General features: G+C 32.0%; 1 long non-coding RNA gene across 1 annotated transcript; it reads left to right on the plus strand.

Moving 5' to 3' along the window:
• Positions 1-251: 251 nt before the first annotated feature.
• On the plus strand, positions 252-2,356 carry LOC123882309. Its single transcript, XR_006799762.1, has 3 exons — positions 252-527; positions 769-873; positions 2,004-2,356. It is a non-coding gene; the product is annotated as an uncharacterized LOC123882309 (long non-coding RNA).
• The last annotated feature ends 2,284 nt before the right edge of the window (positions 2,357-4,640 follow it).

Genomic DNA, 4,640 nt, shown 5'->3' on the forward strand with positions numbered 1-4,640 from the left:
ATAAAACTTAACATAGATGATCTATAAAATATAAACTTTCAATCCAACGGTGGATTTTGTAAAATTTGTATTTCGTTGAAGCGTTATTGAGCGGTGTAACATTTCTCAAATGTTACACCGGTGTAATTTGATCCCTTCCTATATATATATATATATATATATGGCATTTACCTATGTAAAAAAAAAAAAAAATCTTGTTTTCCTTTTTCCTAATTAACTTTCTTTTTATTTTCCGTCAAATTTTTTTGAATTGAAGCAATCAACCTTTTAGTTAAAATAGCCAAAAAAACCCTAGATACTACACCTCGCCTCCATTTTTTTTGTCTCCTTCCTTCTCCGCTTCACACCTCGCCTCCATCCTTCAATCTACTTCACACCACTGCTTATCTCTCTCTCTGCTTCTTCTATTTCAAACAAATCGAACACTGACACACCGCGACGGTCGTTCCGAAGATGAATTTTAACTACATCGCTAGAAGCTCTGCGAATACGGTGAGAAACTCAATAGTTCCAAAATCAAATCTCAGGTCATTGTCACCTCTATAATTTCAATATCTCTTTGTTTTTTATTTAGTGTTTTAGATTAAGTTTTCTTTCAATTAGGGTTTTGAACTGTCGTTTTACTCTCTCTCTGTTTTTTATTTTAAAGAAACACTCAGATCTTTAGGGATTTTGTGTGTGTTGATGTGAAGAAACACCTAATTACTTGATCTTCTACTTTACACAAGAAATTTTTTTGGCAACTAATGAACCCTTTTTATCGTGTAGACCAAGAGAAGCTCTGTGTTTGCTATCCGGGACTCCATTGTTTCATTCATTTTGGGGAAATTTTGGTGTTTGATTTGGTGCTAAAAGCTTATTCCTATGTGGAAGGTGGGTGGTTACTTTTATCTTAACTCTATAAGGGTATTTATTTATTTGATTATTTGATAACTGGCTAATCAAAGTCTTGCTTATCTATATGGTAATGAAAATACCTAATTCAAGAATCCATTTTGTAACACAAATGGTGTCAATGAACTAAAGTGGAAGTGTTAGTCCTCTCCTCATACAGTAGACATAGCATATGATGTTTAAAACATGATTCAGAAGCTTGAAAGAGTAATTACTAAGGTTTAAGTTAGCTAGATTTGGAAATTAGCTTCAAATTGTTTTAGCCAAGGCAAAGTAATAGCACTCCTTCCTTTGCAAAAGTTATAACAACGTAACTATAGTTTTAAGTTGGCATATAAACAACCTGCATATTCCTAATTTTGTGTAATAGTTTACAATAATTTGGTTTCATTGCTAGTAATTAATAGGAGGTTATTATTATGAAGGTACTGAATTTGTGCTAGATTATGCAAATCTCAATCTGAATGAAACTATTGGTTTATTAAGGTTTGTGTTTTTGCTCATGTTGCTTCTATAATTTTTTCTGGTTTTTTCAACCTGCTATGTTGTGATTTTGGAATTGTTTGTGGTGGTTCTGCAGCAGCAGCAGCTTTGATTTTTTTTTCCTAGTTTTTCCCTTTGGTTGGGTCTGTTTTTGTTGCTATTTCCTTTTTTCATTTCATTGTTTTGGTTCTGTTATTTGTACCTGGGACTTTTGTTTGTTTATTGTCTGTTCGGGTGCTGGTTTTTGAGGCTTGTACCTCGGGCTTGTAGCAAAAGTCGTTTTGGTTTTTTTAAGACTTGTGGTTTTCTTTTGTAGTTTTGTTGGCTTACTGCCAGCGCAATGTTCATGTAATCTTTCGCAGTCCTCTGGATACATCTTGTGAATGGAGTTAGGCATAACTAGTAGTAGGTGTTCTTGCTTAAAATATGATATATGATTTAACTAATGAACATTACGGTCATGAGCAAATGCATCAATTATTGGGGAACTTAATTCAATTGGATTTGAAAACATAAACATAGTCTTTAAGTTGGTTTGTGGTAGCATATGCCATCTTTGATTGATGTAGTTTTGGGCCTTTATTATGTTTTTGTTCAACTATTGATTAATTAAGTTGGTGTATCAGGTTTTACATAGGAGCATTACAGTGAAAAGGGATTAGGATCAAAGAAGGCATGTCACAGGTGCTTCTTCATATGATTATGCAGCCAAGATAGTGGGGGTATTGAATGGAAATTTTTACTATTTTACACCAAGATTGTGCCAATTTTAGTTGTATACTTATATTTATGGTTGAGTAAATATTGTCTTAACTTGTATATGAGAAGTCATGGGAGCAGTAACCATGACTTTAGGTTTTTTTATAGTAGTAGTATATGTTGCTACTTTTTAGTACCTATAGAAAGGATGTACTCTACTATTCATTTATTTATGTAAAACTGCAATCATTTGAATAAAGGAGTTCATGTATTTGCCTCACTTGTATTCCAAATATAAATTGAATGTTAAATTTGGTTATAATCATATCAAAATTATTGTCTATTATAAACATAAATGTTTAAACTGTTGTCCATAAGTTATGGCAACTGTTAAGAAGTGTTGCCTATACGTAATGAGGACACTAGAAAACTGTTACCTTTGCTTATTCTTTTGGCGACAGTTATGAACTGTAAATACAAATGGCAACACGTAAAAAATGTCGCCTAAAGTTTGCAGACAAACTGTTCCCTATTCTGGATAGCTTAGGCGACAGTTTTTGAAAGTGTGGCTAAAAAGCACGAAAACTGTAACCTAAAACAATAGGTAACGCTCGCTTACAAAACGGGTGAAAACTGTTCCCTATACCTTTTGGTTACAGTTTTGACGGTTTAGGCTACACTTTCCAATTGTTGCCAAAAAGCAAAAATGTTGTAGTGCAACGTACCGAAATCTATCACATTTCGGTTCGCAGGTACCGAACAAGCTGACGTTCGTTTTCTGTGTACCAAAAACGCTAATGTTCGGTTCGCAGTTACCGAAATGGTCTAATATTTGGCTTCGGTGAATATAAACCGAAGTTTTTTGGCAAAAACGTTTCAAACCGCAAGGGGCAAAATTGGATTTTTGGGGGGTATAAAAGAAATGAGGGAGGTCGGGAGAGAAAACATCATTTATTTTTATTTAAGAGGCGTGGCATATTTGAGACTTATATAAAAGGGGCAATTTATGTTTATCATGTTTGACCTCCTTCATATTTGTATGTATGACTAGAGCAATATTGTAAAGGTACGACTAGCACCAAAATTATCAAAATTACAATAAAATTCAATAATTACTATTTAGTGCGATTTTTCTTTAAAATTTAAAATAAAGAGTCAACTAAAAGTGTCATTCCTTTGAGAAGAAAATACAACTCGCATGCACAAGCTACCATTTTATTTTTGTACCAGCTATAGCTATGAGATCAAACTATGTTTGACTATTACTTATTAGATTAGATTGCAATTAAAATTTGAGTACACGTGTCTTATCTTTAAGATACATGATAAATTATTTAAATAATGAAATTTAATATTAAATAATATAAAAAATTCAATGTTACAAATTTATTTACACAAGTATCAACAAATATTTTTATATTAAACTCTTTAACATGTTATTAAAAGAGTACATATGTTAACATTTTCTTTAAAGATTTATATTATTTTATGAGGATGTGTGGGAGTAGGAAAATGTTGTGTGGATACTTAGAAAACTTATCAACACCTCTAGAGCGAGAAAAAAAAAAATAGATAGTGAAATCATAGATGTAAATTGTAATAAATTGATGATGTAATAATTGTCAATTTTTTTTTGATGTAATAGGAAAAAAGAAATAAAAATAAACTGAAGTGTTGGAAAAATTAGAGCGTTCAAATATCATTATTGTTAATATTAATAGAATATGTAATGAAAAATAAAATTAAATAGAATATGTAATGAGAGAAATCACATGTGCAAAAGTGTAAAATAATGTATAAAAGAATCACCACTCTATATATGGAGAAAAATATCGAGATGTAGGTTAAATATGATTAAATAAATGCATACCTTTAGTTATGAATAATTAAAATTTAGTGACATGTCACAAACCTGCAAAATTATCTGAACTGCTTCAAGCTTGCTCAACAAATTAATCTGCTTTACCTTGGTGTAAATATTAATTGGGCACCGGTGAGGTGAGTGTCCTTGAACCAAAAATCTATCTATATAGTATCGAAAATGATTCTTTAAAGTTCTTTACATGTGCATTCTTAATTATGTACTCTCATTAGTGTACCTTTTGTTCTATTTAAGTTTTTCCTCAGCAAATCGATTATTTACTACAATTAAAGAAATGCTTTTACCAATCGTTAGTTCGTTCAGTGGTGATTGACGCTGAACTTGGTATGGAGGACCGCGGATCGATCCTCCGCAACTGCGACCGAGAGAGGCTGAAACCACTTGATGCCAGAACTGACCCACGAACCAGATTAAACAGGTTGTGAAAAAGAAAAAAAACAATGCTTTTCTCTATTCCCAACTAGTATGTAGTACGGACATTAGTGGAATTAGAGTGTCTCAGTGTCGGATATATATCAAGTTCGGATACCGAGACAATGCTAATACTATTCCCTCTGGTGCTTAATGTAAGAGAAAATTTGTTTTTTAGATTAATTGAGTTTCTAATGTATCTAGCCTATAATATAGTCCAAATACATTAGAAATCCAATGAATCTAAAAAGCAAATCTTCTCTTATATTAA

This window comes from Trifolium pratense, linkage group LG4, assembly GCF_020283565.1.
Source record: "Trifolium pratense cultivar HEN17-A07 linkage group LG4, ARS_RC_1.1, whole genome shotgun sequence".
NCBI lineage: Eukaryota > Viridiplantae > Streptophyta > Magnoliopsida > Fabales > Fabaceae > Trifolium > Trifolium pratense.